This window comes from Molossus molossus, unplaced genomic scaffold (genome assembly GCF_014108415.1).
Source record: "Molossus molossus isolate mMolMol1 unplaced genomic scaffold, mMolMol1.p scaffold_m16_p_1, whole genome shotgun sequence".
Taxonomy (NCBI): Eukaryota; Metazoa; Chordata; class Mammalia; order Chiroptera; family Molossidae; genus Molossus; species Molossus molossus.
In genome coordinates this window covers 33,082,811-33,097,865 of record NW_023425344.1, presented here as the reverse complement: position 1 = coordinate 33,097,865, position 15,055 = coordinate 33,082,811, and positions in this window count along the sequence as shown.

Sequence of the window (15,055 nt, the reverse complement as noted above, 5' to 3'; positions counted from 1 at the left end):
CAGACACAAAGGTCATACAGACAGAACCCACTATTAAACATGATATTACTACTGACTTGCAGTTATATGGCCTGTTATAATTAACAAAGCAATTTCCTAACAGTTATAGACTCTTACAATAATACTGCAAGGTAGGTGGGCAGTCCTCATTTTGTAAACTGGGAAACTGAGCAGAAGGAGTTCAAGTTAGGTGCCCAATGAGGCACCTTTAAGCAGCCAAAGTATATCTAAAAGTCAGGTTTTTTTAATTTTGTTTTTTATCCTCACCTGAGGACATTCCTCCATTTTTTGTTCAGATAGAGGGGAGGGAGAGAGAGGAAGAGAGAGAGAGGGAGAAACATCAATGTGAAAGGGACACATTGAGTGGCTGCCACCCGCACGACCAACCAGGGCCGGGGACAGACTGCAACTGAGGTACGTGCCCTTAGCGGGAACCAAACCCGGGTCTCTCTGGACCACAGGCCTATGCTCTAACCACTGAGCACCAGACAGGGCTAAAAGTCTGGTTTCTAAAATTCTACTTTAAGAATCTTTTTTTTGCACCAATTTTTGTTTCATGTAAGAAAACAACTATAAATGCATCCATAAGAATTGACACAAATAAGGAAAAGTAATAAAGATAAACATTTTACAGAGGATATCAAGGTGCCACAGAGAGTACGATTATTGAAAGTACTTCAGAGTGAATCTTTATATGTGTTCTTCTCAGTCAATAAAAGTATGTTTACTCTAGCAAATAAAGGAAATTTATCCGCAATCAGAATTTCTCTCCAGCTACCACACAAACAGTATTGCTTATCTTTGACAAATTCAATTTTAAGAGCAGTCATTAAATAATCATTAGAATGGGTCAGTAGAGTTTACTTGTGTAATTTCTGCATCTGTTGGTTAGCATAGAAAGAACCTTTTTTAAGCCCTTGCATATGATACAAGGAATATATTTCTTCATGCTGGGACATCATTCATAGCCACTTGGTCAGCTAGATCTTTTCACTGCACACAGGATTATGTACATCCCAGTAAACCTTCACCAAAATAAATGGTCCTCAAATTGTTCTGCGTTGTTGATTCACCTTGTTTTCATTATTGAAACACTCAATAGAAATTGGTATAGAAGGAAAGCACCTCAACATAATAAAGGCCATATGTGGCAGACCCTCAGCTAATATCACACCCAATTGTGAGCATCTGAATGCTTCCCTTCCAAAATCAGGAGCATGACAACAATGTCCACTCTCATCACTCTTATTCAGCATAATTCTGGAAGTTGTAGCGGGACCAATCAGTCAAGAGAAAAAAAATATAAGGCATCCAAATTGGGAATGAAGAAATGTCACTGTTTGCAGATGACATGATGCTTTATAAAATGAAAGCCTTTTTCAGTAGTTTCCTAAACTATACCATTTAACTAGTCGAAAGAAAAATGGCACAACTTTGGTCTAGCTAAAATTTAGCCTAAAATAATCAATTTAATAGGGTTATTAACATATCTTAACAAAAATGAAAGAGCAGTTTTTCTTTTATTTCTTCTCAGCATGGATAGAGTTACAGAGGATTGAGAAGAATGCTTTTCCTCTCCTCTTGTTCCATTCACAAGACCTTGACTTTTTCTTTTCGCCAACCAGGGCTGCAGTGTTCCGCCCTGGATAATGTGAACGATACTTGGACTGCAAGTTTTAAGTTTTTTAAACATAGATTTACAAATCTTTACGTGATGATTTATAAATCTTTAAAGATTTGAAAAAATGGTATCGACTTTGACACCAATTTTTGATGAATTAAGATTTTAATATTTGATTCAGTGAATGACATTGTACTTCCTCCAGCTTCCTTTATAGCCATAACATTTCTCATCACTACAAAACTCTCAAAGGACAGACCTACAGATTCCTAAGCATCTTTACAAAGCTAAACCTTGAGTGCTTTTGAGGATAAAATGGATACATTATCCCTAATATCTCCAATAACTCAGGAAGTAAATGTCAGCTTCATTTTTAGCAACGCCTCCCTATATCCTCTATTTTTTCGATGTCGTAGCCCTTTACTTATGTATGTATATTTCTATATAATTACTGTGCTTTCCATACGAGCAATGTATTGCAGAATAATAACTATTTTAATACCAACACAATAGTTTTCCTTGCTTGATGTGCACAAATTGTAGAAATACTTTGTATTCTCATTTCCCTCTACTAAATTGTAAACTCATAGGTTCTGCATTGTTCTTATATTTTATTCTATTTTCTTTTTAAAAATTTCTTGATACTAAAATAGTTATACAGACCGATTTAACACCAATTACATTTTTTACAAATTGATTTATGAAGAAAAAAATATTATTATACTCATCAGTCCTCTTATAGAAGAATATAATTCATTTCTGACTTTATTAAAATGTCTTGTGTTCTTAAAGATTTTTCCTAATTATTCTTTAACATATGCTTGGATACTATTTTGATACATTTTAAAATGTACTCCAGATACTTTTTTCCAAAACTTTAAAGATCTATTCATATTAAAGCTTATCTTTTAAATTTTAATAATTTTATATTTTTAATTACTGTTGACATACAATATTATGTAAGTTTCAGATGTAACAACCAATTTGTGCTTCTTAATCCCTTCACCTTTTTATAAATATGTTTTAATTGACTTTTTAGAGAAAGATAAAGGGAGAGAGAGATAGAAACATGAATGTGGAAGAGAAACACTAATCGGCTGCCTCCTGCAGGCCCCCGACTGGGGATCAAACCCACAACCCGGGCATGTGCCCTGACTGGGAATTGAACCAGGACCTCTCAGTTCATGGGACCATGCTCAATCCAGTGAGCTACACTGGCCAGGCTCCCTTCACCTATTTAACTCATCTCCCCAACCCCCTTTCCATCTGGTAATCACCAAGTAGTTCCCAGTAACTATGACTTTACTTCTATTTTGTTTGTTCATTTATTTTGTGTTTTAGATTTCACATATAAGTGAATTATATGGGACTTGTCTTTGTCTGACTTATATCACTCAGCATAACATCCTCTAGGTCCATCCATGTTGCTGGAAAAGGCAAGATTTCATTCTTTTTTAAAATTTAGTAACATTCCATTGTATACATGTACCATCTATTCTTTATCAATTTGTGTATTGATGAAAACTAATCTTTTGATTAGAGCACTTAAACCACTTACATTTAAAGGAATTACTGATAGATTGGCAAGCTGCGTGGGGGGAGGGTCAACAAAAACACAGGGGCTTCTGCCTGCACCTCTGCCTGGGAGAAAACCTCTCCACCAGCATTGAAGGAAGCCACTCACAAAGGACAAATAGTGTATGCCTTAGTGACATTTATAGTGACAGAAAGTGCAATGATGACTGCTAAGGGTTAGGGACGAGAGAAGGAAGTTACTGTTCAATAGGTACAGAATTACAGTTTTGCTAAATGAAAAGAATTACCTAATGTCCTTGAACTGGACACTTACATGTGATTAAGATGGCAAATTTTATGTATGGAGATAAGCTTATTATATCCCTGATGTAGAGTAATGGCTTGAATAACAGACATTTGCATGTCTATAGAGTAGTGGTGTGGTTTTTAATGCCCATTACTCAGCTCTTCCACCCAAAATTCTCAAAATAGATTAAATAAAAATGTATTTATATCAGTACAGATAACTGTGAAAGTTACAAACTCCTATAGGAGCAGAACCAAATTTCTACAATAAATATCAGAGTAAAATACCCTAAGGCTTCTGGCAGGAAAAAGTCAAAAGAAACCACTTTGAAATATGTCAGAGCACTGTTCTTCTCTACAAGGTCTGTCCTTAGAAGAAACCAGTTAACCAGAGCCCAAACTGCAGGATAGAGATTATGAGAACTAACTGGTCTGGGGAAGGGAAATATCCAATTTCATCGGATTGTGGCCTTCCACTTGCCAAAAGGAAAATAGCCACCTCCAGCCTATTCTAGCTGTCCTAATGAGGGAGAGAAAACCTGACAAACACTTGTGAATTTTCCAGTCCGCATGCATAGGCTTTTTAAACGAATGAGACCTAATCCTAAGACGACAGAGCATCCTTCCTCCCTCACACCACATCACCGAAGGTCTTTCTCCAGCGAGTCCTTCCATCTGGTGCGTCATGTCTGGCTGTGGAAGCAGAGGTGGGAGTCCTGGGAAACAACCAAAGATAAACACTAAGGACAGAACCCTCTGTAACACAACTGGCCATTGCCTTTGATGGGTTCATCAGCAGACTGGATATATTTAAGGAGAGAATCTCTGAACTGGAGGACAAATCAATATACTCCTTAAAAACCAAAAAATGAAGAGAAGGAAAAAAAATAAAACAAAGCAGAATTTCCAAACACTGTAGAACAACTACAAAACGTAATATATGCAAAATGGGAATACAAGGGAACGAGAGGAAAAGGAACAGAAGATTTGAAATAATAAAGACTGAGAATTTCCCCAAGTCAATATCCACAACAGATCCATGAAGCTCAGAGATACCAAGCAGGATAAATGACAAAGAAACTATAATTCTGCATAACATTTCAAAATGGGGAATCAAACAGAAAGAAGAAATTCTGAAAGAAACTAGAGAATCAAAACGCCCTTACTGTAGAGGAACAAAGATACAAATTATATCTAACTTCTCCAAAACAACACGAGCAAGAAGTATACTTATATATAAGTAAAATGAATGCCAGTCGTGATACAAGGTATGGGAGGAAGGAACTGGGGTTATTATAAGGTAGTCTTCCTACTTGGGAAGTCATATAATATTATTTGAAAGTGCACTTGTAATACTTGTAAATGTACATTGCAAACTTAGGGCAATCACCAAAAAAAAAAAAAAGGAATAAAAGAAATGTAAGTGGTATGACAGGAAAGGAGAGAAAATGGAATCATAAAATGTTGAATTAAAACCACAAAAAGCAGACATGTGAAGGACAAAAATAGAAACAAAGTACAAGGTCAACAAATAAACAGCAGCAAATATGGTGGATATTAATCCAACTGTATAAAAAAATCACTTTTAATGTCAATGGTCTAAAAAGAACAATTAAAAGATAGAGCTTGTCAAGGTGCATCTAACTATACCTTTCCTATTGTATATTGTGTAAGAGAAACTGACTTGAAATATAAACATATGAATAAAAAATAAATAGATGGGCCCTGGTTGATTTGGCTTAGAGGTTAGAGCATTAGCCTGAAGACCAAAGGGTCTAAGTTTTGGTTCCTGGACAAGGACATGTACCTGGATTGCAGGTTTGATCCCCGACTCTGGTCAGGGTGGTACAGGAGACAACCAGTTGATGGATCTCCCTCACATGAATGTTTTTTTCTCTCTCTCTCTTTTAACTCTGTCCCTCACATGCTAAAAAAAAATCAATGGAAAAATATCAGTGGGTAGAGACTAACAGCAACAACAAAAAATTAAAAATGAATGAATGTGTAACAGCAACATCAAAAAATTAAGAATGAATGAATGAATGAATGAATGAATGAATAAATAAATAAATAAATAAATAAATAAATAAATAAAATAGATGGATCCACTCATCTATTGATGGACAGTTGGGCTGTTTCCAAGTCTTGGCTATTGTAAATAATGCTGCAGTGAATACAGGGGTGCATATATTCTTTTGAATTAGTATTTTGGTTTTCTTTGGATAAATTCCCAGGAGTGGTATCATTGCAATTTACACAATGGAATGCTACTCAGCCATAAAAAGAAAGAAAATTATACCCTTTGCAGCAGCGCGGATGAACCTGGAAAACATTATGCTAAGTGAGAAAAGCCAGTCAGAGAAAGACAAGTACCCTTAGATTTCGCCCATATGTGGAATCTAATGAACAAACTGAACCACCAAGCAAAATACAGACAGACAGACATGGAGAGCAGGCAGACAGCTCTTGGGGGGCTTGAGGAAAGGTAAATGGAAGGATTGAGCAAAAGGGGGAAAAAAGACAACAGTGTGGTGAGGGAATGGGGTGGGTGGAGGTGGAAGAGGGTATGGGGGAAATAAATGGTGATGGAAAAAATAAAATAAAGAAAAAAATTCTAGAAAAATTAATTAATAGATGGGAGAAATATACCATTCTAGCACTAAACAAAAGAACGCAGTGGCTATATTAATTTCAGACAAGGCAGACTTCAAAGCAAAGAAAATTATGAAGGACAAAGAAGGGCATTATACAATGATAAATGAGTCAGCTCTCCAAGAAGATATAACAGTTCTTAACGTGAATGTGTCTAACAACAGAGCATCAAACTACATGCAGCAATAACTAATAGAACTGCAAGGCTACCTGTGAAAAAGAGAGAGGACACACACAACTAGAAAAGGAAATAAAATACATGCAGATTGGGAAGGAAGACCAAATACTGGCTTTGTTTCTAGATGACATGAAAGTTTGTCTATGTTGTAAATAAGAAAACATTAACAAATAAACTCCTGAAACGATATGTTATTATAATATGCAAACTTTGATAGCTTTCTTATATACCAACAACGAACAAGTAAAACTTGAAATTTAAAGCATAATACTATTTACATGATCATCCACACAAAAAAATACTTAGATATAAATCTAACAAAATATATATAAGATTTATGAGTAAAACAACAAAACTTTGATGAAGAAAATCAAAGAATTAAATGGAGAGATATTTCAAATTCATGGATAGAAAGACTAAATATTGTCACGATGTCAGTTATTTCCCATTTGATCTATAGACACAATGTAATCCCAATCAAAACACCAGCAAATTATTTTACGGATGTTGACAAACTTATTCTAAAGTTTATGTAGAGCGGCACAAGAAACAGAATAGGCAACACACAATTGACTAGGAAGATCAAAGCTGCAGGATTGACAGTACCTGACACCAAGATTTTCTATAACTCTACAGTGATCAAGGCAGCATAGTATTAGCAAAAGAACAGACGAAGAGATCAATGAAACAAAATAGAGAGCCCAGAAATAGACCCCCATAAATATAGTCAGCAGATTTTTGACAAAAGAATAAAGGTAATGTCATGGAGCAAAGACATTCTCTTCAACAAATGATGATGAAACATGAATATCCACATACAAACAAAAGAATCCTCACACAGAGCTTACACTCTTTACAAAGATTAACTCAAAATCAATCACAGACCTAAATATAAACACATAACTATACAAATCCTAGAAGATAACATAGGAAGAAACCTAGATGACCTTGGGTATAGTGATGCCTTTATAGATACACAAAGACAATCTTTTAAAGAAATAACTGATAACCTGGAAATCATTAAAATTTAAATTTTTAAAAGTTTTTGCTCTGTGGAAAACAATGGCAAGAAAATGAGAAGACAAGCCACAGATAAATTATTTACCAAACACACAGAGTAAAAGCCTCTTATCCAGAATAGAAAATAAACTACTAAAACACAATGACAAGCAAACAACCCAATAAAAATAATACCAAAGACAACAGACACCTCACCACATAAAATATACAAATGTCAAATAAGCATAATAAGAGATGCTCCACACAATAAATCTTTGAGGAAATGCAAATTTAAATAACAATGAGGTACCATTACATACCTACTAAAATGGCCAAAATCCAGAACACTGAGAACACCAAATGCTGGCAAGGATGTGGAGCAACGGGAACTCTCATGCACTACTGGTGGGATACAAAATGATCCAGCCACCTTGGAAGACAGTTTGGTGGTTTCTTGCAGAACTAAAGATACTCCTACTACACAATCTAGCAATTGTTGTTTTTGGTAAATATCCATAGAGTCTGAAAATTTACGTCCTTACAAAATCTACACACAAATGGGTATCAATACACATTTATTCACAATGCCAAAATTTAGAATCAATAAAGATATCCAGTAGGTTAAAGGATAAATAAACTGTGTGATCCAGACAATAAAATATTATTTCGTGTTAAAAAATATGAACTATCACTCTGGCTAATTTGGCTCAGTGGTCAGAGCATCAACCCTCGGACCAATGAGTCACAGGTTCGATTCCAGTCAAGGGCATGTTCTTTGGTTGTGGTTAGGTCCCCAGTCCTGGTTTGGTCATGTGGGAGGCAACCAGTCAATGTGTCTCTCTCACATGGATGTTTCTCTCTCTCTCTCTCTTTCTCCTTTCCCTCCCTCCTACTATATCTAGTGATAAATAGAAAAATATCCTTGGGTAAGGATTAAAAAAATATATAGATATATGAAGTATCAAGCCATAATAAGAAAGGAAGGAACTTAAAAATGCATATTACTAATGACAGAAGCCGATGTGAAAGGCTACATACTATATGAGAGCAACTAAGTAACTCTCTGAAAAGGTAAATGTATGGAGACAATAAAAAGTTCAGTGGTCGAGAGCGATGCAGGAGGGAGGAGAGATAAATAAGCAGAGCACAGAGAATTTTTAGAGCAATGAAAATTCTCTGTATAATATTATAATGATGGATATATGTCACCATAACTTTGTCCAAATCCATAGAATGTACAATATCAAGAGTGAACCTTAACGTAAACTATGGACTTTGGATGATAATGATGTATCAATGTAGGTTTATCCTTAGTAAAAAAAAAATTTTTAAAGCCAATCTGGTGGGAAATGTTGATACGCATGTGTGTGGCATGGGATCTATAGAAATATTAGTACCTTTCTCTTAATTTTGTTTAAATCTAAAATTGTGCTAAGAAAAAGATTTCAAAGGCCTAGGGTGGTACAGGAGCTGGGCGAAGGGGGCAAAAGGGGGGAAAATAGGGGGCATTTGTAATACTGTCAACAAAAAAAAATATGTAAAAAATACTAAAGAATGTTCTATTAGAAAATAGAAAAAAGTAGACTATGGCAAAGAAGTAGGATTGAATTTTTAAAATTAAATGTATAGGTAGCACTGATTAATAACATTATATAATTTTCAGGTGTACAAGATTATAATTTTACATCTATGTACACTATTACATGCTCCTCACTCAAAGTCTAGTCTCCTTCTGTTACCATATGTTTGACTTCCTTTACACTCTTCCTCCTTCTCCACCCCCAGTCCCCTCTGGTAACCACCACTCCGTTGTCTGTAGCTATGAGTTTGTTCTTGTTTTTCCCTTAGCTTGTTACTTTTTGTATTCCACATGTGAGTGAAATTATACTGGTTTTGTTCTTTGCCATTTGACTTATTCACTTAGCGTAATATTCTCAAAATCCATCATATTGTCGCATGTGGCAGTATTTCATCTTATTTATGGACTGAATTCTTCAGTGTGCTATTAAATTTGGCAAATTCAGATCAGCCCTTTCTGAATTTCTATCCCAGATTTTCTTCTGAGTGATTTGTTTCTGCTGTAGTATGCTATGTCTATTAGTTTAGAGGATACTTTTCTTGGCGATGGCTCCATTGCTCTATAGAACGATTGGATTCCTCTCTTTTGATCAGCTGTTTGCTTGTCATTATGGTAGTTACTGAAATCCCTTTAGTTCCTGTTAATTCTCCAAGGAAGCTTTGAATATTGTAAATGAAAAAGAAATGTAATAAGAAAGAAACTATTTCATAAGATAAATAATAATTAACCATCTTGTCAATCCTGATTAAACAAGGCAACAAAAATACTTCTCTTTGGAATACTTTCCATTTATTCACATTTTAAGAAGACAATCGCCCTACAGTGTTTATCTATGAGGGCTAAAATCTTGACTGATTTAGACCCAATCCTCTAAGTTTTTCAGAAATGATCAATTATATAATACAGAATAATCATAACCCTTAGTTATTTGTAGATTACAAATATTAACAGAGAACATATATAAGTGGTTCATGAAAAAGAAAGAAAATGCTTAGAATAAGCAGAAAAACCTCATCCTACAGATGGTTCTTCTATCAAAATATAGGCATTAATAAAATAGGGTATGCAAGATTTTTTTTTATTATGAAGGCTATAAACTGCTAAGTCATTCACATTCTCTGAAGTATTTCTTTCAATTAAAATTATTTTCCTGGATAATACTACTGTATTTCTTAATTGTGGACCAATGTCTTTAAGCCTACATGATATGGACATATTGGGAATTTTCTGGAATAAGAACATGGTCTTTTTATTATCCTGGTTCTCTTAGGGGAAAAACAAAAGCAAAGACACACTTCCAAAGAAATCCAGATACTTATTCCCACCCAGGGTTATTTCCTTTACCACATCTTCAGAGGGTCCTTCTAGTAAGAGCAATTATGGATAAATTTGTCTTCTCAGAGTTTTGTGTGTGTGTGTGTGTGTGTGTGTGTTATATCTGCTTACATCTGTTTTATGAACACATACATGCAAATTTGGAAAGAGAAATGATATGCACAGAAAGGATATAATATAAATGGAATTGGTATAAATGAAAAACAAAAATTAACTTGATTTAAATGCATAAGAAGTCAGGAAAGTAGCATGTTATTCTGGAAAAAAAACCACATTTATCCATGCCAAAAATAGCTATACAACTTACATTCTTCTCTAGCCCTCAGCATAATCAGCAAAAGTACTGCTAATAAATGCTTAGAAATTACCTGTGACCAAAGTGAAGAGATTTTATTTATATTTCTTGAAAACTACAAGACTAGCTAGCTTATCCATAATTTAAAAAACCTAATTAAAAGAAACTTGCAAAACTCTTTGTTCTTGATTTACCTACAATTAGAAATACATACTTCTTCATTAGATTTATCACATGAACTTTATTTTATCGTTCTGTACACATTTTGGAAATATGTGTTTGCTAAAATGAGGTTACTCTAACATTTAGGGTTTTTGTTTGTTTGTGTGTTTCTTCTCCAAAAGCCATATGCTAGATGATTATATTTTACTGGTAACACATGGCCCATAAAGAAAATTGCTATGACCTTTTTAATCCTAAATGTTCCCAGTTGGCCAAAAACATCCAATTGCACACTGAGAAAGCATCCTCTTTCTTAGCTGAATAACAGAAAAAGTAGAGAGGTAGCTGTTGCATCAAATAGTTTAATTTTATTAACTATGGCAAATCCGATTTCTAAATTAGCAGAATCCATTCCATCACTGATGGATGCTGAAGACAGAATTAGTCATTTAGATTATTAATATTATTTCTGGCATTATCATATGAATTTATTTTATGAGATATACTTTAATACCTTGAAAGATTGAACCACACAACACTATCAAGGTATAAAAATCAGCAGGTCAACTGAATTACCTTTATATTGCAGAAACCTGCTGACATTTGTTATTACATACTGTATTTAGGAGATTTAGAAATTAGTTCCTTCCTTAAAAATCAGTTGATGACGCCTGTACTTTGTCTCCTGTGGCTGCTCTGAGAATTGCCACAAACTGTGGGGCTTCCCACTGAAATTGATTCTCCCACAATCCTTGAGGCCAGACATCAAATCAAAGTGCTGGTGTCAGCAGGGCTGAACTCTCTGGGAAGCCCCCGGGAAGGTCCTCCTCTACTTCTGCCAGCTTCTGGTGAGTCCCGGCTTTCCTGACCGTGTAAGTCCAAACTCTGCTTCCCTCTCACATGGCCTCGCATCCGCATTGCATTCTCCTCTCTGTCTCTTATAAGGACATTGGTCATTGCACTTCGGGCCTCCTGGATAATCCAAGATGATCTCACCTCAAGATCTTTAATTTTATTGTGTCTGCAGAATTCCTTTTTCCAAATAAGGTCACATTCATAATTTCTGTAAGTTGGGATGTGGACTATGTCTTTTGGGGGCCGTAATACAACCCACTAAACTGCCTATTCATAGAATACTTTGTTACTATAGTATGGCCTCAGCATTATATTTATCTAAATCTTTTTTTATTGAATGTATTGGGGTCACATTGGTTAATAAAATTATATAGGTTTCAGGTGTACAATCCTACAGTTCGTCATCTGTATATTGTATTGTGTGTCCACCACACCAAATCAAGTCTCCTTCCGTCACCATTTACCCCCTTCACCATCCTCTACCTCCCTCACTGCTCCCTGCCCTCTGGGAATCTCTATACTGGTGTCTGTCTGTCAGTCTTTCTTTTTTGTGTGTAATCCCTTCACTGTTCTGACCCAACCCCCAACCCCCTTCCCTCTGATAGCTGTCCATCTGTTCTGAATTAGTCTATGAACCGTGCATGTCTTTTATTTATCAAAAACCTGAATTTACTTTAAATTATTAATATTCAGATAAAAAAATTGTGTTTTTTTCATCCTCCTCAGCAAATGACTGTTAATAGTATTGTAAACTCATACATTTAAATATATTTTATGGCTTTTCATTCATTACATTAATCTAATTTGAAACTCACATCATCCATCTTTGGCCAGCGAGAAGCTCTTCAAATAAATACCTGCTTGTTTTTCACATAAACTTAGTAACCTTTGCCAGTTTCCTCACTGTGTGGGGTGACAAATGTGCCAGGCTCAGCCATTTCCCCAAGAAGGACTGACTAAGTTTAGCAAGAAATACTATTTCAAGATCAGAACCTAGCCCTGGCCGGTTTGGCTCGGCGATGGAGCATCGGCCCCTGTTCCTCTCTCATCGATGTTTCTCTCTCCCTTTCCTTCCCTCTCTCTCCCTCCCACTCTATCAGAAAATAAATAGAAACATATCCTTGGGTGACGATTAAAAAAAAAAAAAAGATCAGAATCTAGAAGCTAGTGATGCTCAATGCTGCTGAGGTGCTCATTGTTCTAGACATTTTGATGAATAGAGCTAGGAATTAGGTGATTATATATACGTATATATTCTTATGTGTGTATCTGATTTCCAACTGAAATGGAAGGTCATTGAGCTTTTATTGACTACCTTTTCTACTACATCTGTCTCTCCTTTATTCTATTCCAAGAATCTTGACACTTAAAACATCAGGAATGATACAGTTAGAAAATTTCATAAATACTCAATTGTTTTACCCCCATGTGACACACACTAGATTCTCAAATACCTATACTAATTTTACCATCAATGTGCTTACTGAAAACATTTTTAAATGTTAAGTTCATATGCTCTTCCTATTCCCCTTCCACTTAAAAAATTGCACTGTATTGCCCGGCTGGTGTGGCTCAGTGGATTTAGCATCATCCCAAGGACTGAAAGGTCCCGGATCGATTCCTGGTCAGGATACATGCCCGGGATGCAGGCTTGATCCCCTGTAGGGGGTGGGCAGGAGGCAGCCGCTCAAGCGTTCTCTCTCACATTGTTGTTTCTATCTCTCTCTCCCTTCCTCTCTTGAAAAAAAAAAAATCAATAAAGCCCTGGTCAGTTTGGCTCAGCTGTTAGAGAGTTGGCCTGCGGTCCAGAGAGACCTGGGTTCAGTTCCCGCTAAGGGCACGTACCTCGGTTGCAGTTTGTCCCCGGCCCTGGTTGGTCCTGCGGGTGGCAGCCACTCGATGTGTCCCTTTCACGTCGATGTTTCTCTCTTTCCCTCTCTTCCTCTCTCCCTCCCACTCTATCTGAATAAAAAATGGAAAAAAAAAATCAATAAAAACATATTTAAAAAATTGCACTGTATCTGTGTTATCTTAACATAACAACCATTACATATACTGTCTCCCTCTCAGTCCTAATGGAGCCTTAGTTTTACAAGTAATCATACAATTAGTGCTCAGCATTTATCCTTTATCAGTGTCTCTAGTCATTTTGACATTCAACCTCACTCTAGTAGATGACTCAAGGACAACTACTAAAACTATATTACCTGTGTCTTGCATGTTAATAAAATTTGCCCATGCCCTTTATACATAAAAGTTAGTTTTGCTAAAAAAAAAATTGCTTGTTCACACTTTGTTTCTTCAACTATCTTAGATATATTACTCCATTTTCATGTGGCCTCAAGTGCTGTTGACAAATTTTAATCATAATCTCATTTTATTATATGTCCAAAGGATTTTTCTTTTCTTTTGAAATCAAAAGTTTTGATGTCTTGGTGTTGGTCATTTTAAGTCAATAATTTTAGGCACATTATGTCTCTTTTAAATTGTAGATTCAATTTGATTTATTTCCAGAAAACTTTTTTTTAATTATAGGTTTTAGTATAATTTGGTTCCCTTTATTTGGTTTTGAGCTCTTCTCTATTTATCTTCAGTATTTGACACTATCTCTAAAATTCTTTGTACAACTTTAATTTTCTTACAAACATTTCCTCTGTTTCACTTTGTTCTTACGGCATTATTTATTTTGTTTATTCACTTACGTGTTCCTATTCCTCTTTCATGAAATTATGTTTCTTGTATTTCTATTTATTTCCTGTGATGTTACTCACTTCTTACATACTACTAATATAATTTTAAATATTTTTAGTTCATTTTAAAGTCGTAGGTTACAGTTTTAATATGTTTTGGCACTCTTCATTCTCACTGGAGACGTTATTCTGCTCATCATTCTCTTCTTTTCATCATAATTTTGCATAGGATTAGATTTGATCCTTTTCTGTTCCTTATTTTTATAAGAAACGAGTTTATCTGAAGATTTAGAATGATGCAAGATTAGAAAAGCTTATATCTCTAATAAGCTTTTGGTTCTATTTTTGTTGTTTATTTTTTGTTTTTATAGTGTTGAAATATTTGTCAGTTTGTTCTCTAAGATTTCTGGGCCCTGGACCCCTCTCAGTTTTGGTTTAAGTATTCTTTATTTGATTCTGCTATGCCCATTCTCAATCTTTCCACTCCTAGCAAAGCCTCGTCCCTGTGGGACCCTGTGTTGGAGAATTCCTCGCAGTCAGGTTGCTAACTCACAGGGGACAGACAGCTCCCGCCTGTTCAGTCTTGTACTGCAGACCTCTAGCCTTTGCCAGTACTGGACACGGCGAAAACCCTCCAGTTCCAGCTTCTCTTCTTTAATTGCCTCCACCATGTTATCAAGTAAATACATTTTGTTTATGTGGGGTCCTTTATTCCTCGGGTCTGACACACCGCTGCCTGCTGTGTCCTTCCTTCCACAGCGACAATGCTACGCAGGCCTTGTGGCTTTGGGCGGTGTGTCCCTTCCTGCCCTTATTTTGGGGTTTGTGGGCATACATAGTAACATTTTTAATGTTGTATTTTTTTTCC